The sequence below is a fragment of the Pipistrellus hanaki genome (genome assembly GCF_964339955.1).
Source record: "Pipistrellus hanaki genome assembly, chromosome: 8".
NCBI classification, from domain to species: domain Eukaryota; kingdom Metazoa; phylum Chordata; class Mammalia; order Chiroptera; family Vespertilionidae; genus Pipistrellus; species Pipistrellus hanaki.
The window spans coordinates 23,973,382-23,998,030 of NC_140510.1; the positions used below are offsets into that span (position 1 = coordinate 23,973,382).

At 36.3% G+C, this 24,649-nt stretch overlaps 1 protein-coding gene across 2 annotated transcripts in view; it reads left to right on the forward strand.

The window, feature by feature from the left end:
• ARHGAP15 (Rho GTPase activating protein 15) overlaps positions 1-24,649 on the forward strand; it is a 609,260-nt gene that overhangs the window by 273,345 nt on the left and 311,266 nt on the right. The window lies entirely within an intron of this gene.

Below are 24,649 nucleotides of genomic sequence, written 5' to 3' on the forward strand. Positions count from 1 at the left end.
TTCTGTTTCTTTTAAAAAAATCTTTATTATTGAAAGTATTACACATATCCTCTTTGTTCTCACCAGATACACAAAAATGGTAAATATGTGAGTCAATGGATGTGTTAACTAAACTTATTGTGGTAATCATTTATATGTATATAAACATCATGTGAACACTTTATTTTTCAATTTTGAGAGAGAGAGGAAGGAAGAGAGAGAGAAACATTGATTTGTTGTTCCATTTATTTATACATTCATTGGTTGATTTTTGTATGTGCCCTGATGTGGGACTGAATGTGTAACCCTGGTGTATCAGGACAAGACTTTATACAATAGAGCTACCCTGCCAGGGCATCATGTGAACACTTTAACCTTACAGTATTACTTGTCAATGATATCTCAATAAAGCTGGGGGACAAAAGAGATCTGGGGCAAAGACCAGGCACACGTATTAAAAGAAAGAAATAAAAAACTCTATAGACGTTACATGTGCTTTTTAAATATATCAATATTATGTATATTGTGTCTCTATCATGTAGATTGCTAAAAAGGAAAAAAAAAATGCCCACTTTAAATACAGATGGTATTTTTGCATTTGATTAGAATTTATATGGAAGTATAAAATAATTATATGATAATTTTTTATGTTTGAAACAGAAGACTTATCAATACAATAATAAAATAAGATATCAGCTATTTAGGAAAAAAGATAAAGTCATACTATTCTGGGATGAATAGTGGTGGCTTAAATCAATTCTGTTCATTATTTTAAGGTTTTTGTTGATTTTGGAATATGGACCAAAGAAAAGGATATGTTTAAATTTTGGATTGGAATATATGTATTACATATAATATAAACTATTCTGATAATGACAATGTTTAATTATAAGGACTTGGTATAAAAGGCATAGATCTCTGACACTTTCATTTCTTCCTAGTAAAGTGAAAAATGTATTACCTGGTTACCAAACCCATTAAGGTGCCACCACCTTCTAGAAATAGCTTACTGTAACACAGCTTTAGCTTCAGAGTATAGCTAGCCTATGTAAAGCATGTTCTTTGAAGATACAAGTCTAACACATTGACACATATATCACACACCCACACCTATCAATGGAAAAACAACAACAACAACAACCTCATTAAATTTAATGAGGCAAATGGTGCTATTTTTGATGGGACACTAATGAGAGAATCTTTTTTTTTTAACTGAATGGAATCTTATTAATTTATGTCAGAAACAGAAGTGAAGACACAGTCATATTAGAAGTGTTAATTCCACAAGGGAATATCTCCAATGGTCCTTTAACTGGACTTAACCACTTATTTAGTAAAACTTATTGAGGTTCATGTTAATGTTACAAGATTTGAGATCATTCCTATATCATAGTATATGCTCCTTGAAAGTGAGGATTATGATTATCCACTTATATATCTCCTTTTATATAATATAAAAAATATTATATATTTTTGGACATTATAAGAGCATCCCTTTGGACATTATAAGAGCATCCTTTGCTCTCCTATTCTAGATCAATAAATTAACTTTGTTGTACTTTTCTAGTTTGTGCAATTAAAAAAATAAATAAAATTAAGATACTGATTTTTAAATTCAACCAAAAATCAATTCTGAAACTAGTATTAATATACATCATTTTAGAAAATGGTGTAAAAAACCTGACCATGAATTAATTAAATTTAAATGCATTATAGGAACTTGCCATTTAAATTAAGTCATGGTGAATTATTTTACAAAATTTAATGTTCTTTGTAACATGAAAAACTTCTGTTTTATTATTAATTACTAGAAGCCCGGTGCACACAATTTGTGCATGGGGGATGTCCCTCAGCCCAGCCTGTACCCTCTTCAATCTGGGACCCTCAAAGGAACATCCATCTCACAATCCAGGACTTCTGGCTCTCAACTGCTCACTTGCTTACCTTCCTAATTGTCCCTAACCACTTCTTCCTGCCAGCCTGGTCACCCCATAACCACTTCTCTACAAGCCTGATTGATGTCTAACTGCTCCCCTGCCAACCTGTTTGCTCTAACTGCCCTTCCCTGTATGCCTGGTCAACCCTAACTTCTCTCCCCTACAGGGCTGGTCCCCTCCCATCTGCTCTCCCCTGCAGGCCTGGATTCCCCCCAACTGCCCTTTCTTGCAGGCCTGGTTGCCCCAACTTTTCTCCTCTGCCAGCCTGCTCACCCTTAACTGCCCTCCCCTGCAGGCATGATCACCTCCAACTGCCCTCCCTTTCAGACCTGGTCCCTACCAACTGCCCTACCCTGCTGGCTTGATCTCCCACAACTTCCTTTCCTTGAAGACATAGTCCCTCCCAACTGCCCTCCCCTGCTGGCCATCTTGTGGTGGCCATCTTTTGTCCACATGGGGGCAGTATCTTTGACCACATGTGGGAAGCCATCTTGTGTGTCAGTGTGACAATCAATCTGCATATTACTCTTTTATTAGATAAGATAACAGTCTGGTGCACATGTGAGAGCCAGCTGGTTTGCCCTGAAGGGTGTTCTAGATCAGGGTGTGGGTTCCCTTGGGACATGGGACAGGCTGGGTGAGGGGCCTGTGGTGATTTTCTGGCTGGCCACACCACCTAGTGACACAAGTGGAGGCCTTGGTATCTGAGATTTATTTATCTTCTACAATTGAAACTTTGTATCCTGGAGTGGAGCCAAGCCTTCTGCTTGCTCCATGGTGGCAGCCATTTCTGTTGGGATTTATTTATTTTCCACAATTGAAACTTTATAGCCTTAAATGGAGGCCAAAACAGGCCAGGGCTGTGGAAACTTGGCTTCCTCCATCACCAGGGGATACCCAAACCTTCTGCTCTCTCCAGCTCCGTGTCTGCTGCCATTTTTGTTGTGATTTATGTATCTTCTATAATTGAAACTTTCTGACCTGGAGTGGAGGCCTGGGCCCGCCAAGGTATGCAAATATTGAATAGCTTGGCTTTTTCCATTGCTGGGGCAATCCAAGCCTCCAGTTCTCTGTGGCCAGAGCCTCACTTCTGATTGGCTGGTGGGTGTGGCTTGTGGGTATGATGGAAGTGTGGTCAATTTGCATATTATTCTTTTATTAGATAGGCTGGTAAGTCTGAAGATACATGGGATATTTCATTAACTACTGATGTGGATACATGTACAGAATCAAAAATTTAACTTTACAACTAATATAAAAGTATATTCATTGATTAACAACAGTCCATCTGATTGTTTTTACAATTGTCCTTCCCTGTGTCAGCATTTTCTAGTTTTCTGAATAGAATAATAATATTGCATCCTGGAGTGGGGAAATGGGTGAAATGTGTGCTCATTTATTAGCACATATTTTGTGGAGCATCTTTGTGCCAAGCATTGGTAATAATAATTCCCATCTCACAGAGTTTACATTCTAGTTTGGTGAGGCTAGAAATAAGTAAAACAATATGATAAAGCAAAATATACAGTATATTGATATTGCTATGGCCACTAGACAATTAAGGCAGAGAACAGAAATTAAAAATTTAAATAAGAAGACTAGAAAAGGCTGTGGAAAGGTGACACTTGAGTAAATTCTGAAGGAAGTAAAGGTTAATTAAGATTTGGGTTAGGTTTTATTGATGGTAATGATTTATATGATCATGATAGCTTCAATCTCAATGAAAATGAGAATATAGTAGGAAAGACTATATTAATAATCCATATTTTAATTTCATATTTTAAGGACCATAGCCTTTAATTTGTGTTCATTAAACTTAACAAAAAATCCTTGTCTAAATACAAATATCTAGGATTATAACTAGCTATGTGAAGATGGTAAATTAATCAATTTTTTTACACAAAAACAAAAGACTTCACATCATTGTATATGAACATTTTGTCTCTATTATAGTCATCCCACTGATTACAAGTTGTTTATGTGTTTCTATGAATTTATTAAATATAAAAACTGTGTGTTATCTTTCCATCTTCCACACAAAGACAGTGTAATGCATGGCACCATTTATTATAACTTGTAAATAAATTGAGTGATTAGTTCATTGAAAAACTATTTATTGAGATATGTTTGAAGAACTAGAGATATGCTGGTGACTAAGGCAGAAAAAAATGCCTGGACTCATGGGTTTTGCATATTGTTAGAAAATAGTCAATGATTCACTAAAATATATATAATGTGTCAATTAAAATATATTAAGAGAAAAATTAAGTAAGAAAGGAGATAGAAGATAAAAGAGGACAACAAGAGGGTATACTCTTTTGGAAAGGGTAATCAAGAAAGACCTTTCTACCTGGCCAACGTGGCTAAGTGATTGAGCATCAACCTATGAACCTGGAGTTCACAGTTCAGTTCCCTATCAGGGCACATGCCTGGGTTGCAGGCTCAATCCCCAGTGTGGGGCATGCAAGAGGAGGCAGCTGATCAATGATTCTCTATTTTCATTGATATTTTTTTCCTCTCTCTTTCTCTCTTCCTCTACCTTCTGCACTCAATGGCAACATCTGAATGCAGCTGAATCACAATAAGGTCAAGTGTGTGAGGAAAGGGGGTCAACACAACACAACACAACACAACATTTTGGAGACTAACAAAATTTTAATTTCAACCATTAGGGTGTTTTGAGCAGAGAAGGGACATGGTCCTATTAACATTATTTTAATGATTACTCTGTCAGCTATGTAATTAAATTGAATGCAGAAGGTTAAGAATGGGAGCAAGGAACCACTTAGGTGTCTCTTATGACAGAGATGAGAGATAGTTTCTTTCTTAGTGTTGAGTGGTAGAAGCAGGTGATTCCAGATGAAACAGAAATTGATTCAATATGATAGAAAAAAGAGAAATTCCTTTGAAACATCTTGTTGGACTTTTCAGCACATGATTTCAAGTAACTATTGATATAAAAATGATGATATTTGAATTTTATCACAGAGATATTTGGCAGTTTTTAGTAAAAGTTCCAGATATTGAAGCAAAATATTGATTGGAATCAACCTCAAGGAATGCTTAATGAGGATGTGTACCATCTTTTAATAAGTTTCTTATGTGAATTTTGTTTCTATCTAATAATATTAATTGATAATATATTATTGCTCCTTCAACGTCACTTTTTTATGGATGCTTCAAGTATATTTTTCTTTCTCTTCAGATTTTGCCTTGCTTAATAGTGATATAATAAGGATGGTTTTCTTGGTGTTTATTTTGTTTGAAATTTGCAGTGATTCTTGAATCTGAGGCTTCATGTATTAAAGCAGCTTTGGAAAATTCTCAGTCATTAGCTTGAAATACCGTTTTCCCATTCTCTCTCTTCTTTCTTTCTGGATTGCCAACTTCATGTCTCTGAGAACTTTTCTTGTATTTTATGGTACTTTTTGTATTTCCCATTCTTTTGTTTTCTGTACTTCAGTCTACATTTTATTCTGAACTAATTTCATTTTTCTATACATGTTTAATCTGGAAATATGTCTTAATTTCACTTATTATATCTTCATTACTAAATTTTATTTCCTCCTCTTTATCTTTTCTGATTCTCTGCCAAAACGTTCAATATCATATTTTAAAAATATATTGTATGATTATTTACAACTGGATAATCTAGCTTTATCCCCATTTTATAGGTGAGACTAAAGCACTGTGTGGTAAAGTGACATGTGCAGAAATCGAGCTTGTGAAAGGCAGACCTGCATCTGACCATAAAGTGTTATCTGTAGAGTCCACATATTTAAACTGGAATGACACTGTCTCTTTTAAGTTCTACATTCTGTACTCCAAGTTATAGGCTCTCATTTTGATATACAGTAAATTACATAAGATACACAGTAAATTAAATACACACTCCAAAATTTTTTTAAATGGGATGTAATATATCCAAATGATGAAATATTATATAACTACTACAAAGGCTTTGTAAGGAGAATTTACTGTAATTTGGGAGAGTTTGGGTAAAGGCCTGGATCCAAAAGTTGTTGAAGATTTTTTGCAGCTTCTGGTGAGGAAAGGGGTTTACCTCTCATGATATCAAGAACAAGAAATTCAGACCAATGGATATGGTACAGTTTGGTGATTAATAATTCCATTTTTCATTCCTTATCTGAGGCTATGCTTAGAAAACAGGAGAGAGAGAAAGAATGAGAGAAACATTGATGTGAGGGAGAAACATTGATTGGTTGCCTTGCCTTCCATAGGTGCCCTGACTGGGAATGGAACTGGCAAACTTTCAGGGCATAGGATGATAGTCAACCAACTGAGCCACTCCAGCTAGGCAATAATTCTATTTTTTAATATAAGACCATGAGCATAGCTATGGATTATATTATTCTGGTAGCACCTGTTAGTTTAGAGTGATGTAGAGAGACTGTCTTGTGGGAAATGCTTGCCATGGCCAGATGATAAGAACAGGGAGTGAGTGGTTCTGGGATTATTGGGGTCATCAGCACAGATTTGGCTGGTCTTGTGCTAAATGCTGCAATAGGAAAAGGGCTTCCATCTACTCCTCTGAGCCTTTTCTTTCTTTGGAGTCATATTTCTCCTTTGCTCTAACGTACTCATTACCCAAAAGTCCCTCTCCATTCCTCTATCAAAAGTGTGTTTCAAATATGTAGGACTAAGAGTATCTAGAGGAGTAAAACTGTAAAAATATACTAAGAGATATAAACAAAACCATGAGGACACACTTTGTTTCTGAAGGGGAATTTTTACTATTATCAAATTTTATTTAACCCAAAGTAATATACAATCCTATCAAAATCCCAATGCAAAATTTTAGGGAAAGAGAAAAACATTTAAATTTATTTGAAAGGTTTAGAGTAAAATAATAGTTCCCCCAAAATCACAAAAGGAACATGACCCATGATCTAAAGGGAAAATCTGAAATAATAAGTATGAAAAGTTTGAAATAGCATAAATCAAGAAAATAATCTCAAACTGCATAGAGAAACCACACAGAAAAAGAGCATGGTCTCTATGTAATAGAGAATCATAAACCAGCAGGAAAGGGAAAGGTTAACTAATAAGTTGTGCTAGAAAGCACATTATTTGGAAATAATTTTAAAACAATACATTCTTATACCCATAAAACAAAATAAATCTAAGAAGAATTAAGCAAATACAATTTTAAAAATCATAACAAATAGTAGAGAATATGAGACAAAATATGATATCATTATGGGAAAGGAATTTCTAAGAATTAAATGTTAATTGAAAAAAATCACAAAGGAACAAGTCTAAGTTTTACAATGTAAAAAATATTAGTAAAATAGCATTTTTGTATATGAATAATTTCATTCAAAGGGCCATTCAAAAGAAATTCTGGAAAATATGTATAGCAATTATAACCAACATTTAATAAATTTATTGAATAAATCTTTAAAATTCTATAATTTAAAAACTCTTAAAGATACTAGCAACAAATTCTGAGAAAATAAAATATTAATTATAAAAGAAGTAATACTTTTTACCAAATTTACTAAGTATACAATATTATATTACTTAGGAGAAATTATGAATTGAAATGTTCCAATATCTAAATTTTAGTGGGATAATACAACTTAGAACAATCTTTCTAGAAAGGCATTTAGCATACCTTCTAAAATTATAATGTTTGACATAGTGATTATTTCTCTGAAAATCTCTTCTAAGAAAAACAAATGAGAAATGTTAAGAACAATAAAAATTTATTTATACAACATAGCCTCATTTGTCATGACAAAAAATGGAAACAACTAAATCATGAAAATAAAAAAAAAAACACCTTAAATATACTATGATAAATCTCTATGACAGGATACTATGAAGTTATTAAACTAATGATCTCAAAGAATAATGTCATGGAAGAGCCCTGATATTATTTTTATATATTTGAAAAGATAAAAACAAGATACAATATTGTTTATTAAATTTTACTCATATATGATGCATACAATATGTGCATTAAAAAACTGGAAGGAAATGCATTAAATATTAAGAGAACTATATTTAAGTAGTATGATTAGAGTTAGGTTTTGATTTTCATTTTACATATTTCCTACTTTACTTCTTTTAAAGCATGCATATACTGTATTGATCATCAGAAATTATTTGATTTAATATATTTTTCATGAAAATAATATTATATCAATATCTTAACAAATAACCATACAAAAATATTACCCCTCATTTAACTATTTAAAAAGCTTTATCTAAATGAATAAACTGATCCTTAAAATTCCTGTCCTGAGACAGTAGGTTTAAGGAATTAGTTTGTCATCCAATGAAGCTCTTCATGCTCCTGGAATCACACTACATGACAACTAACAATACTGCCAATAGGAATGTCAAGGTCAGGTCAGTATATGGATACTGAAGTCTCACTTATGGGAAATGCAGCTCATTAGTATATAAGGAGATTATCCAAGTTTCTAAAATGTAGTGGCAGTTTTAGAATAGAGTCGTGATAATGAGTTCTGTAAAAGAGACTCAATTTACGCATCTACTAAGCCTAGAATTTTGGAAAAGAATGTCACGGGGAGAGAATAGAAAAGGAAAGGAGTATGATTTCAGAGCAGCAATTGCCTTGACTTATAGTCTTGCCAAAGATGGCATAGAAAAATCAGTATATGAGGGGTTAATTTTATAGGTTGTCTGAAATGTATTGGGTTTATTTTGTCAACCTTCTGCCACTGTACTGTCTGGGTTATATTACAAGAACACAGAGCCATAAGTTTCTGGTAATTTTGGTGAATAAAGAACAAGTTTTCCTCCATTTAGTTATCAGGATGTGGAGTGTTCTCCAAAGATCTGGAGGTAGTCTGAGCCTCTGCTGTAATTTGCCAAGAAGTCTTTGAGGTCTACTTTCAAATAATACCATCCTGGGCCCTTTGAGCACACTGACTTTCTGTGCTTTTCCTCATGACAGCATATCAGGTATCTGCCTGACATCATGGGATCATAGGGTATCTGTTGATGGCAAGGAGAAGGCCATGGAGTCATATTCTCTGATAATGTTTATTCCACATCTGTGATTTGTGTCCTACAAGGCCCTTGGGACTTAAACCACATGTGCTGTATTTGCATTAATGGGAACTTGAGAAGGAGAGGCCATAGCTCTATTAAAATGTTTAGCTTTCCCTCCCTCATCACATGCTAATAACTACTCCCAGGCCTTGTATCATGGAGCTGCAGGATGCAATGTGGAGTGGACTCATTGTTTCAATACAGGGGACTTAAAAACAAATAGTTGCCATCTCTGCCTCTGATAGTTTGCCAGGCTTTTAACTTCTTTGGTTTTTCCCTCTTCAGATCATGGTGAGGTACCTCAGATGTATTCCAAACAGCTCATTACCCCCAAGTCTTTGTTTCTTCTTTTATAATGAAAATCTTGCTTGAAGATATATTTACAAAACCCAAAGTCTAAGCCAAATTCCAAAGGACCACATTCTAATTCTACTTTAAAATGGCAGGAAATTATTTACCAGAGCAGAATCCCTCAGACCTAATTGTCGAAAATGAAACCAGAATTATGGACTCTTTCCATAGGGTTAAATATATTCAATGTTCAATGGTTAGTTTATATAGAGAGACACTTGAAGCTTCTTATAAACCAGGGAAAAGAGAGAGAGAGAGAGAGAGAGAGAGAGAGAGAGAGAGAGAGAGAGAGAGAGAGAGAGAGAGAATGAATGCATGCCAAGGAGTAGAGTTTGAAGATAGCATCATTTATTATCTAGTGTATTTTCAAATTGCATTCAAGGCCCTTTAGTAGATCACAAACTTAGTTTAATGAGTTGAGATCAATATTTTTTAATGAAATGAATTAAAGAAAGTGTAAATTGGAAGAAAATTATCAGACTATATATATATGGAGAAGTATTATTTCATGAAACCTTTGTTTCAATTATACAATTTTATATATATATATATATATATATATATATATATATATATATATATACACACACACACACACACACACACACACACACACACATATACACATATACAGTACATGTACTGACTATTATATAATGTACAACTAGAGGCCCAGTGCATGGATTTGTGCACCAGTGGGTTCTCTCTGCCTGGCCTGCACCCTCTCACAATCCTGGAGGAGGTCAAACTGCCGGTTTCAGCCTGATCCCCCCAGGCCCAATCCAGACAGGAGATAGTCTGATCCTCTCAGGCCCAATCCAAACAGGAGGAAGCCCAATCCTGTGCATTGAGTGTCTGTCGCCTGGCTGTCTGTCAGTCATTTCATCATTTGGTGCTTAGGCATATATATATATATATATATATATATATATATATATATATATATATATATATATATATATATATATATATATAGACTAGTGGCCTAGTACATGAAATTCATGTATGGATGGGGGTTCCTTCAGCTCCACCTGCACCCTCTACAATTGGAGACCCTTTGGGGGATGACTGACAATCGGACATCCCTCTTGCAATCTGGGACTGCTGGTTCCTAACTGTTCACCTGCCTGCCTGCCTGATTATCCCTAACTGCCACTGCCTGCCTGCCTGATTTCCCTAACTGCCATTGCCTGCCTACCTGACTCCCCTAACTGCCTCTGCCTGCCTGATCACCCCTAATGGCCCTCCTCTGCCGACCTGATCTCACCCTCAACTCCCCTGAAGGTCTGATCTTGCTCCCAACTGCCCTCCCCTGCCATCCTGGTTGCCCCCAACTATCCTCCCCTGCTGTCCTGATCACCTCTAACTGCCTCTGCCTGTCTGATCACCCTTAAAGGCCCTCCTCTGCCAGCCTGATCCTCACCCCCAACTGCCCTCCACTGCAGGTCTGATCTCACTCCCAACTGCCTTCCCCTGCCAGCCAACTTGTTTATGATCGGTCGGTTTCTATGCCACTCAGCATCAAAGCTCTACCTTCTAGGCAGCCATTGGTTCCTCACAGTTCACCCAGATTTGGTTCTGATTGGTTGGTTTCTATGCCAGTCAGCACCTCTGGGCCTATCTCCAGATCTGATCAGAGAGGTGGGGCTGATCAGCAACCCCTGCAGAGGCCCAGAGAGAAACAGAAGTGTGGCTGCTGGCAAAACCCAGAGAGAACTAAAGAGGCAGTGAGAGATCAACAGCTGCTACAGAGGCTGCAGAACAGACCCTGCCTCTCTCTCCGGGCCTGATCTGCAGTGCCCTTGGCAGTCAGACTGTAAGACTGACTTCCAGTGTTTGGTTGAGCCTTTGGTCGGTGGTTACACACCCTGGGTTTTTATATATTAGGATAATAGGTGGATGGATGAATAGATGATGATGATAGATAGATAGATAGATAGATAGATAGATAGATAGATAGATAGATAGATAGATGATAGATGAGACAGAGAAAGAGAGGGGGGAATTGTGCATATGTTTTTGATTTTAAAAAAAGTATTATTTATCAGTGCCATGGATCATGGCCAAAAGAGTTTAAAAAAGGTTTAAAATCCATCACAGGACTACCTTCTGAGTACTTCTGGACAGTGGCTTCTTTAACTTTGAACAAATTCTTCTTTTAATGCTTCCCTCATCTTAAATTCACCAACTACATATAAACATAATATAATTAAATCTTAAACATCTTTAGAAAACTTTGTGGGTGAAACATAGTGAGGTGTGGATCCAATGCCATAGCCATTTATTAAGAGTAGCAAATTACAAGCCAGACACTGGTACTAATGATGGGGAAATTTCTCATTAATGCCCCGCTCCTTAGCATCCTAGACAGTGATAAATCACACAATACTTGATAGTGATCCTCAAAATGTGGGAGCAACTCACTGTATTGAAAATCTTTAGATATTATTTAACTGGGGATTGGGATTATTACTCAATATTGGTAATAATATAGTACCATTCTTGATGAGTCAGACAGAAATCTATAGTTGGGACAGGTGCTAGGGAAAAGTTTAAGCTGATAATATTGGAAGAAAGTGTGTATGCTGGACAGAATACCAAGCCAAAAACTAAGATGACAGAAAACAGCTCAAGCTGTTAGAGAAAGAGGGTGAGTTCCAACCAGAAATAACAAGAATATTTCACAGGCCAATTGGATAATCAGTGAGTACATGGAAAAGGCTCCTTTTCGGATACTCATACAGCCATCTGCCTTGAATGCAAGGATGGATTAAATGTTGAGTTATTTAATTGGGTGAGGCTGGTGGAAGATGGAGTTAGAGAAGGGGGGTGGGCATGAGAGACAGGGAGATGTACGGCAGAGCCCCAGTTCCTGAAGAGGATACTGGCAAAAAGGCATCCTGTCAGCTGAGAGGGTCTGTGAGCTTTGTAAGCCACCAGAATAGAAATCAGAAGCCAACAAACAAGATGAGGGTAGAGTTACAGAACTGATCTTCAAGAAGATAGGATAATGAGAACCAGGTGCGTCCTCAACTCTCAGGGCCCAAGACCACATCAGGTCACCTAGGATTGAGTTAAAAATCTGCTATAACTGCCAAGCATCTCAAAAGCTTAGCATCTAAAAATCAAAGGCAGAGAAGCAAGCTGCTTGAGCTGTTGGAAAGAAATGAAAATATAGGGACCGGTTTAGCTCAATGGATAGAGCGTTGGCTTGGGGACTGAAGGGACCCGGGTTCGATTCCGGTCAAGGGCATGTACCTTGGTTGCAGGCATATCCCCAGTAGGGGGTGTGCAAGAGGCAACTGATCGATGACTCTCTTTCATCATATTTCTAACTCTCTATCTCTCTCCCTTCCTCTCTGTACAAAATCAATAAAATATATATTTAAAAAAAAAGAAATGAAAATATAGATACCAATAGAGATGTCTGAACTAGAAATATAAAGTAAAGATTTGTCAGTTTATAGAAAAGAAAAGAAAAGAAAAGAAAAGAAAAGAAAAGAAAAGAAAAGAGAAAAGAATAGAGAAAAGAAAAGAAAAGAATGCAATGGTGTGGGTAATGTGCTTCAGGAGTGTGTCCTTGCATGAGAAGAATCCTGACTTACAAGAGAGTGCTGACACCACCTCTGTTTATAGGGTGATTACAGGGAGAAGAGCCCAGGAGAGAACTTACAAACAGCCTCTGCCTGTCCTTTAGAGATGTCATAGCCTTTCCTGCCAACCAGTCATTGTGCAAGTTGCTCATCGCCTGTGTGATTCTCTTTCCCTCCTTTTCTCCCACTAAACCCATCTGTCCTTGTAAAAATCATCTCTAACACTCTTCCTTGAGGACTCCAGTTTGCCCTCAGAGAAACTTTGGTTTGTTCCTAAAAAATTAGTATGTGTGTCCATCTTGAATCACAATTAATTATTATTTTCTGATTGTTTTTCCATCTTTGTTTTGTATTTCTAAGAACAGAGTTACTGCGAACTTTTTTGAAAACGTCATAGCTCCTAGAATTAGACTTTAGGAAGTATTCACTGGGCACCTAAAGATCAGTGGTTGCTAAACAGCTCCCTATTGTTGTGTGTGATGAATAGTGATCCATATGTACAGAGTGGACCTATTGTCCTGGTGCAGTTATTAATAGTTTGTATCTCTTTTGCCTTCAAAATTGTTACATTTACATGTAGACAATAAATTATATAGTCATCCTACTGATCATGCAGCCAATATACAGTTTTTAAAGTTAGAATTTTTACTACTTCTAAAAAAAATATTATTTTGTGGGGAGGGAGAGTAAGGAGTGTTAAGGTGTTTCTTCATACATTTAGCATGGTGTGATGGCTGTGTCATTCTTCATGTTAGATGTATCCATTACTAGATTGGTGGGGCCTGCTGCTCAATTGACTGATGTTATTGTTTATTATATAGTCACTAGGGCCCCAGTGCACAAATTCGTGCACCTTGAAAGTAACTGTGGGCCACAAGGCTATGGTAGGCACAGGGGTGAGTCTTGGCCATTCTCCAGGCCCCAGCCAAGCTCCTCCCAGCCCCGCTCCTCCCACCGCAGTCCCTGGTCACCTGTCTGCTGGCAGCCCCACTCCCACTGCCATTGCTCCCATGCACTGATGGCAGCACTGGCCCTGTTTGGACCTGATGAAGGCATGAAGCAATTGGGGCCAGCTGCTCTCATCTACTGATGGCACCGAGCAATCAGGACCGGTGCTGGGTCCTGGCAGTGGATGCAGCAGCAGCTCCAGTGATGGCTGCAGGTGAGAGCAGGGCTGGTGCTGGCAGCAGGTGTGAGAGGCAGCTGCTGGCCCTGATCTCCACTCAGGAGCAGGGGGAGGTGGAGATGGGTGATAGGGGCTGGCAGCCCCCACTCACACCCGCTGATGGCACCGAGCCATCCAGGCTCAGCTGCCGGCAGTGGTGTGAACGGTGGCTCTGGCGCTGGCAGCAGATGCAAGCATCAGGCGGCACCAAGGGATGCAGGATCAAAGAATTTTCAGTAGCCACCAGAGGTTCGCCCCAATGACAGCGGCCGGCGCCCTGTCTTGGTCTGGTCCCCCCACTCACCTGCTTCACCATCCTGCCATGATCAACACTCACCATGTTCTGCAGATTTCCCCTGCCATCTCTCACTGCTCAGTTGTTCATTTGTTCCAGTTGTTCCACTGTTCGGTCTATTTGCATAGTAGCCTTTTATTATATAGGATAAGTGTGTGTGCTTTTTTAATTCCAATAAGTTATATATTATAATGTTTATATAATAATACATATTACTGTATATAACATGTTACTATTATAAATTAAATAATTTAGAATATGTTACTAAATTATAGTGTAGAAATGCTAGATACTTTTTTCATGTTTATATAAAAGATAATCCTTTTCAATACATAATAAGGAATTTTCCCAAATAGGCAAAATTGTTGTTTTGGAAATTTTTTTCAAAAGAAATTTCAACATTTTCAATTTATTTAAACCTATAGTTCATAGGAAAAGAGAAATGTTCTGTCATTCATGAACTTCCTAAGTACACATAGGCTTCGTCTATCATCCTCAATGAGTGATGATACTGTTTTACAGAGAACAAAATCTAAATTGTCAAGCTATTGTTTAAATACAATTTCAAATTTTTCAGAAACCAAAAGTGAGGATTGACTAAAGCATGAACTTTATTTCTTCCCAGACTATATACTGAGACATCAGAGAAGAAAATAAGATACCATTCTTTTTTTAATTGTATTTTTATTTATTTCAGAAAGGAAAGGAGAGGGAGAGAGAGATAGAAACATAAATGAGAGAGAATCATTGATCAGCTGCCTCCTGCACATCCTCTAGTGGGAATCAAGCCCACAACTCGGGCATGTGCCTTTGACCAGAATTGAACTTGTGACACTTCCATCTGCAGGCTGACACTCTATCTACTGAGCCAAACCAGCAAAGACTAAGATACCATTCTTTCTTGCAGCCCACACTTTCTCCAAGGGCAATTCTTAGTCCACTCATTTTCCAGGTCAAATTGTCATTAATCCTGTGCAAATAGCTCATCGGTACCCTGGCTCGTCTGTATTTACTAGAACAGCACAGAGGCACTCTGTTTATGTCTGACAAAGTACTTATAAATCACACTTCTCTGGATCATAAATACACGTTTATCTTTAGCATATATCACGAACTGAGTCATTTTTGATGTAAATATTGCACCTCTTAAATATGATGATAATAGAGGCTGTGAATCCACAGATTTGCGCAAGTTCTCCCTTTCAATAACTGAAAATATTTAAACTGCAGACTCTTTCACATCCTATGGGGAGTGGCAGACAGACCTGTCAATAAAGTGGGACCTATTATTTTCTCTGAGTAATGAAGAAAGCAGACTCACTGGCATCTGATAGAGAATCGTGGTCCTTTTGCTAAGCTGGAAGGCTTCAGTTGTGCTGTGACCAGAGGAGTTCAGAGGGAGCCCTCAGCTTCTTCAGGCCTTTCAGCTCTCTCGTCGCATAGAAAGGGCTCTATGGTGAATGGCTGTAAACAACACAAGGCAGGCCTTGGTCTGCAGAATCATGCAGTTTTCTGAAGCTGGTAGAGACCATCTTTGGATAAGAGGGTCCCCATGGTAATGGAGAATCTATTATACATTGTGGCAGCATTGCCATCTCTCACTGCTTGGCATCCTTGTCTGGAAACTCAGTTGTCTGTAATTTCACTTGAAGATTAAAGCACAGATTTTTATGTGTATCTTCTGCTCTCCAAATGTAAAAAATATAAAGTACACCTACATTCACTTCTAACTAGCAGTATTGTAATTCAGCAGATTTCTGTTTTTCACTGAAACCTGGAGTTGAATTGTCTTGAGCCGGAAGGCATTCAAGCTGCTGTTTTTCACTCAGCTATATTTCTCCATAAGCATCTAATTGTTTCAAAAAGTGATGTACAGTATGCAAAAGCCTGAATCTCATGCAAATAAGTCTGTACAGCACTAAAGTTAACAGGTGTTCTCATTAATGTAAGTAGACATGGAACAATTCTTGAATGTTTTATAAACACTCATAATCATAGCCAAATATGTTATAATAGCACAGAGCTACTTACATACTGCAACATCTTTTATTCTTGTGCAATCCCAGCACTTATTAATAGGAGACGTTTGTGAGTAATTAACTAGTGGCAACAATACCTGTTTCTACTTAAGTCTCTTAAATTCGTTCTAAATAAAAATATTGGAAATATAACTAGTGCCACCTGTCCTCCACAGCTTGCTTGTTTATTAAAGTTAATGGTGTTCTCATGAAATTAATGGCCACAACATTGATGGACCAGTGATTAACACCTTACTGAGGTTATTTGAAGTCTTTATCTATTAACCTAAGGGTTAACTCTTGATAATCTTACATTTATCTCCAATTTTCCATATTATCAACTCTCACTTAGAAAGATCCATATGTAAGGTCAGATTCTTGGATGATCTACCATAGATTACTCATGCACAATACACGGTGGCTTTGGAATACAATCAAGAACCTTCTATCTCAGCTTTATGCATTGAAATACAGACCCACTCTAATATTTGAATCTAGAACGTGTTGACTTATGGGAAAATATAGTCTCAGACTGCAGTTCTTCATCTTCAAAAGGGATTGCCTCCTTTACTCTGATAGAGTATATACTACTTACATTACTACTTACCAGTATATACTACTTACATTGCTTGAAAGAATATAATAGTATTGCAAATTTTTATTACAATAGAGGATGCGTTAAGTATAATGTGGCATATCAAACAATAGGGTATAATGCTAGAATGTATAAAATAGGTAAGGCTAGTGCCCCTTAGGTGTGGGTTGTGTAGCCACTCAGTAGGTAAACAAAATTGCCCTTAGCTTTAGAGAGATTATAGTGTAGAGGGGGGAACAGAGAAATCCACAGGGCCCTGCAATATACACCCTGTGTCCTATGAGGAAGGCTACCATGGGAGCACTGAAGAGAACATCTGTCAAAGAACCCTTTTCTATAAAGATCACATTTACATGGATTTTGACAATACTAGTAAGCTAGAGGAAGTCAGGGGGTCCTGGACAAGGGAAACAACCTGCTTCAAGGAAGAAGTAAGTAGTAGATGGCTACATTGCAGGGATGCAGAGGGAAATGTGGAGCGAGTGCTGCCCAGCATATAGGTGTCAGAGCACACGGGTCAGGCAAGCTGAAGTTAAACAGTTTGCATTGCAGCATAATAGCTGTGGGGAATCGCAGGACGATACCAAGCAGAGGAATGGGATGTTCAGAGCCAAATTTCCCTCTTAAATATGATGATAATAGAGGCTGTGAATCAATATTTGCAGGGAAAACATAGATGAGAAGGTGAGGGGACTAAAATATATTATTTTTATATCCTTGTGGGAAATGACTACAGTACATAGGTAGTTAAATGAGTAAAAGCACTTTTTTTTTTAACAGTACACATATAACCATTAATGTGCGAACACATCAATAATGAGTATCAATTAGTTAAAATATATAGGAGGATATACAACAATCCAGTATTTCTTGGGGAAAGAAGTTATGTGCTTATGCTATACTTTTGTATTTGTTAAAAATTCTAAGTTGTCCGTTAAATAAATGACAGAAGTAATAAAAAATAATTCTTCTTTAAAAGTAGCGAGGGCAGCAGATTCCCCAATGCCACATGACTAGCTGAGTAATTCTGCAGAGTGCACATAGCTCAGGCTAGAAGCTGCTCTATGCTTGGCAGTTACTGATTGAGTGCTAGATACCAGTGAACACAAGTTTCAGAGTGATTCGTTTATCTAGAGGCAATGTCTCCCCCCAAGTTTAAAAATTAACATTAACAGCAATAAAACTCTAAGCTGGTATCTTTATACACCAACTGCTTCGATTAGTCACTTTTTCAGTCGTTTTTCATATGAGCACCACAGGCAAAAGTTTTGGTGTAGCTGACTGCAAAACTGTGGGAACTGCTAAACTATCTTCTAATTACTTGGATAGTATTCTTTCATGAATATTGAGAAGACTGTTTCTCAGTGCTTAAATATTTTACCGCAGATGAAAGAATAAACCCGAGTTTTTGTTTGACATGAATTCGAGGTTGGGTATTTTGTTAATACACAGAAAGGTAGAGTGGACAAGTGATATGGGGTGTGAATGTTCACTACAGGGTCGATTTTATTATGCAGAACAAATCTGTGTTGTAAGAATCCATGAACCAAATTTCTTGGGTGTCAAAGGTACAGCTCAATTTCAATTAAAAAGCACTGTTTCTTAAAAGGTTGGCCTTAAACCTCAGGTTTCAGAATGCTGTCGTGTATGTAGTCCAACATTTGTTTACTTTCCATTAAATAAGAAATTGCTTACATGGGCAGGTTATTTTGATATGATGACACCACTGAGGGTTTTGATACATGTACATGCAAATCAATCAACTCCAAACATATTGAAAACATATCCAATAAACATCTGGAAACTAATGAACGCACATTTGTTAACACCAGGGGGATTGTGGAAATGCAGGATCCATTTTTTTGCTCAGGCTTATTTAGTAGCATGTGGATTTAAGAACATTTCTCAGAGTCAGAAGAAACAGTGTAATTATAACATAAGGTTCAACATCTTTAGATATGTAGAACATTTTCCATTGCTTAAAACAAATATTCCCTGAGAAAGTATAAAACATTTTTCTGACTTGCAAAGTTTTTGCAGTCTATCATTTAAATTACTTAAATAAAGGGAGCTTTACTGCTCCCCGAAGCTGAGAATATAAGACCCTCCATGCATATTAGCTTGTTCTTCTTGACAGGCCAGAAAAGTGTTTGTGTGTGCCAATTAAAACAAAAATGGATCCCTGGTGGCTTGTTCCTCACACAACTTCTGAAGACTGCTATCATTGTTTGCTAGGGTAACCCTGGATAAGGCTGCTGGCCAAAGTAAACAAACTTTTCAAAACTTTCATGACAGATGGGGGTTGCAAATGCATTCTAATAAGAGAGTTGCCAAAGCAACTTATTTTTTTTTTTTATAATCAGCATATATTTACTTAACATCTAGCAACATTGGGAACACAAGGCAGATACTTTCTCACAAAATGTTTTAACAAGTAACATTTTTTGGAAAGACAAATTGAAGACCTTTTGCTTCTAACTGATATGTTACCCTTAGTTTTTATGTTAACTTTGCTCCACATGTTAATAAAAATGTTAGGAGTTACTCAGACCTGACTGTAATTTGAGATAGCCATGCTGCTTGATAATGTAATTTCTTTGGTGATCATAAACACCTTTGAGACCAAGTAATTTAAGTATTATAGTATAACCATGACAACCTTCATTTGATCAGCTATATCAAATGTGGAGTGTGATGCAAGATGAAAAAATATGTGAATATCAAGGTTTTTTAAAAAAGTTATTATTGCTTCAATGTTATATCTTTATATCGCACTATTTTGCAGCCAAAATATATATATCTATTTCTTGCTGTTAGATTTAATAAAGATATGGCCAAAATTAATAGCAAAATAATTTATAGTCACTTTAAATATACTTAGTATATTTTGACATTACTTTTTATATTCGTAATTCAAATATAATGATTTCATTATGAAGTCCAAAGTGTCTCCAAAAATAATAGTAGTTAAATTATATTCCTTTTAAATTAGTAATCCACTTATTTGTAAAATCACTGTAGCTACATCATTTAACATATTTTAGGGTTCTTTCAATATCTGGCATATATTATTACACATTTCCTATACATAGTTTTAGCTTTATTAAAGTGGAATAAACTCTCCTTAGGTTTATAGTCAAAGATTGACCCTAAGCAAATTTTGAAAGTTATTTAGTTCAAATGTGAGGTTTTTTTGGTCCTTTCTAATAAGATCTTAAGGAGTTTTGGGGATGCTTCAATTTAGTTTTAGATACATTTTTTTCATTGCAGCATAGCGGTAATTTTTGAGAAAATTAAAGGGAAAAATAAATGAGTAAGGCTGTTGGGTGATCTTTTAAAAGTGTTCTATTTTTAGTATAACAATAAAGAAACAAGCAACTTTTTTTTCTAAGGTTTGTATTCCAAATTTCACAAGTAGGCTGAAAGCTCATGGTCCTTTCTCCATATGCAGCGAGTCCTTGAGTGTATATGACTGTTTGATGAGACTAGTGAACTAGAAATCAAGATCTTTGTAATCTCTTAATTCTATCATTTAAAATGATGCCAATTTGATAGAATGGCATTCTCATTTGCTTAATTTTCTTCATTTGCAAAATTACTTTATGATAGTGGAAGGAAGCTGCATTTGAAGGATGTTTATTATGTGCTTTGAGATCATTAAAGCTGATATCACTTTGCATACCAAGTGGCAGAATTCATATTCTTAATATACAAAAGTTCCGATACAATCAACCTTTAACAAATAACATATCATGACCAACAGTTTATGCATAATTCCATGATGTAAATGTGTCTTCAGTAATTACTCCATCCTCTGAAATCTTGACATGAGTCTTGTCTGTGCCACTCTCATTGGGACTTTTGTATAGGCCATTTTTTGTTGGTGTTTATCTTTTGTTATTTATACATATGTCCTATTTACCCAAACAGATTGTGAGCTCTTGAGGGTGGGGGCTGTGTATTCCTAGCTTCTAGCAATATGCCTTACAATTAGTGGATGTTTACTTAGTTCTCCTTGATAGGACAATTTTTGATCAGAAACACAACCTCACAGTCTCCTAAACAAATAATTATTTGTGGGATTGATTCTACAATAGGAAGAATGCTACTATGAAAAAGGGGAACACATATTATTCATTATCTCCTGATCTCTGATAGTCTCTCAATATACATTTGAGGCCAACTGGGACAGAAATAGCCGACAATATTTAACCACAAAATATATTTTACTAATATCTGTCTATAGCATAAAGTTGTCCATTGATCATTATAAAATTTGTTTATTATTTATAAAAGATTGTCATAACTTAATTAAAATGTCTACTCTATGAATCTATGAATAGGTTTAATTTGTTTTTTATTTATTTTTTTATTTTTCCAATTCTCAACAATAAATTCAATTATTCTTATAGTCAGAAAAAATCTGAAGTTCTAGAAAAGTTTTGTTCTATTCTACTAAAGCACAGTATTAAAAATTTTATAGCAGCCGAAACTGGTTTTGCTCAGTGGATAGAGCGTTGGCCTGTGGACTGAAAGGCCCCAGGTTCGATTCCAGTCAAGGGCATGTACTTGGTTGCAGGCACATCCCCAGTAGGGGGTGTGCAAGAGGCAGCTGATTGATGATTCTCTCTCATCAGTGTTTCTAACTCTCTATCCCTCTCTTCCTCTCTGTAAAAAATCAGTAAAATATATATTTTTTAAAAATTTATAGCATAAATACCATTCTACATATCACTTTCTCATTTAAATTTAAATATAACATATGAGCCCTGGCCAGTTGGCTCACTTAATTGGAACATGGTTCCTTATACTGAATGGTCATGGGTTCGATTCCCAGTCAGGGCACAAAGTATACAGGAGACAATGTTTCTCTTTCTCTCACCCTCTCACATCAATGTTTCTCTTTCTCTCCCCCTCCCCTTTCCTCTCTCACTAAAATAAATGAAAGGGGATTATCAGGTGAGGAAAAGAAAATCTAACATAGGAAAGACTAATTTCCAGAACCATATTGGCAAGGGTTACAGTTAAATGAAAATATAGAAAAGGGAAACACTTCAATAAACATAAATGTTACTTGTTAAAACTCCTTTAAAGCATTTTCAATTAATACAATAATATTACATTTGTTAACAAAGGCTATAAAACTAATTTTTTTCATCTCCTCTTAGTGCAGATGGAGGTGGGTTATCCCTCTTCCATCTTCAGAGAACCAAACCAGGACACAGACCAAGTTCCTTAGCACTAGGGAAAACTATTGTTGAATTAATACCAAAAAGGCTTAAGAAATGTGTTTGTTAGACACTTGTCCAGTGGACATGCTTGTGTAATTTTCTAGGCATACATTTGTAATGAGCAAGAATTCAGATGGATCATTCTTTCAGTGTGAAAATGTTTGGGGCAAATTTCCCCAGACAGGTATTTGAAGATATCTATTTTTACAACTAGCATATTTCATTAAGATTGCTTTGGTCCAAGATATATTCCTTCCAAATTGGACTTGATGAAGAAAAAGGGTTTAAAGAGATATTTGTCTAAAGGCTTCCAAGCAAAATGGAAACTAGTAGCTCTTGCCTAAACTTATATTTCCTGTAAAGTCTTTATCCACTTCACCCCAGGATCTGTCACTTAAGCAAAACATGTTATTAAAAGAATACATTAGTATGGCTTAATATCAAATAGTTTAAGTCTGTTATTAGTTCTACATGACTTTGATTGTCATCAGGGGTTGTTCAATTAAAAGCTGCAGTCAAAAACTAACATTCTTTAGTGGTGCCTTTTTTCCTCCCAAGAGTGTTGAAAATGTGATTGTTCAAAGTGCTAATATGATTCAGAAAATCATTTAGCAGAAAACTTAAAGAGGTAATGTAAAAAAGTGGATGGAGAACTTGAATTAAGTGGGTTTTGCCAGTCAAAGATTTTGAAACTGCTTTCCTGTGAGTGACTGGGATGGAACAGAACAAAGTCAATTACTGACTGTAATTAAGAAGTGGATGCTTTTAAACTGTAGAGAGCAGTAGCAGACTTCTCCAGACTGTCTAGTAACTCAAAAGATCAGTGGGAAGACGGTGGCAAGGAAGTGAACTGTATCTTTCTGACAGTATGTTTTGAAGAAATTGCATTCATATAGTTCTGATCTAGCTTCCCAAAATGAATTCATAAATCAATGATTATGTATGATTAATGCAGTAAAATGTTAGGACAAAGAAACTTTTAAAAGTCATTTTTGCTTGTGGTTGTTTTAGAAGTAAAATACCGCCTTTCCATTATATAGAATGCACCAAAAATGCAAATGTACTGCTTAGCACTTATACTGTATTTTATCACTGTTTGAACTTACTAGCCTGGAAACTGAACCGTACTGGCCCTTTCCGAAACCTTCAGGTTACAGGAAATCTAATTATATTCCTTTTTACAATTTCAGTAATGGTTTATTTATAATGGCAGGGAAACATGTTGTAGTAGATTGTTTGGGCTAATGTATTTTTCTTTTTGTATGCTAACAAATTGTGATATGATATAAGACATTCATAATCAAATTATTTTACATGTAGATTAGAATGAAGGTAGAGGCCAAGGACACTACTAGTTTTCTTGGGTTAGTTAGAAGTGATCTTATATTTTTAGATTACTATTTCTGTAGAAATATTTTATAAAGTAAATATTTGAGATTGTATGTAAGTAAAGAACATTGCAAAGGTATTTAGATAATTAGGTAAACATTAGCTTAACTGTGTTTTACTAGATATATAAAACAAGACTAGCCTGGCCAGCAGTGCTGAGTGGTTGAGCATTAACTTATGAACCAGGAGGTCACGATTCTATTCCCGGTCAGGGTGCATGCCCAAATTGCAGGCTTGATCCCCACTGTGGGGTGTGCAGGAGGTAGCAGATCAATGATTCTCATCATTGATGTTTCTAATTTCTCTCTCCCTCACCCTTCCTCTCTGAAATCAATAAAAATATGTTTAAAAAAAACAACAATAAGAAAAAAAACCCATAAGACCATTTGGGTTTTTTTTTTAGCCATCCCAAATCTTACATGCAATTTTACTTTAAAAAATAAAACAAGTGATTGGTCCTGGTGATCTGTCACAGTTTGGTGTGGGTAATTAATTTACTCTTATTTTCTAAACTTTGATTTTTCATAATTGCATATAGTCTGGGTAGTTCCCCTCTCCTTTACAGTTGTGAAATGTTAGAATCCATCTTCCTTAAGAATAGTTGCATTGTAGTCCTGAGTGATGTTGCATCTCTATATAGTTTTTCTAAAAATAAATGACAAATGAATATTTATGGATGTGTGTAATCAAAGATTACTTTAACCCTCTGGGACCATTGTTATTAAATGCTGCCATAAGAATCACTGAAACCTTCAGAGTGAGCTATTCTGGGTAATAATTGTCACTTTAATGATAGAATTATGGAGACAGCCTGAAGCATGATTTGTGATTTCCTGAACCTGTGCCACATTGCCGTGTTCACCTCCTCTTTAGAGCGAGTCCGGCTGAGGAGAGGTGACTAGCTCCTGATTCAGGATGTTGAAATGTCAGTCCTCTAAACCTCTGAAGCCTCGCTTGATGTGTGACAGCAGCCGGGAAATGTTCATCTTCCTGTTGAAACAAAAAGTCAATAAAACAAAGGGAAAATCTGCACAGTTCAGATTGATGGC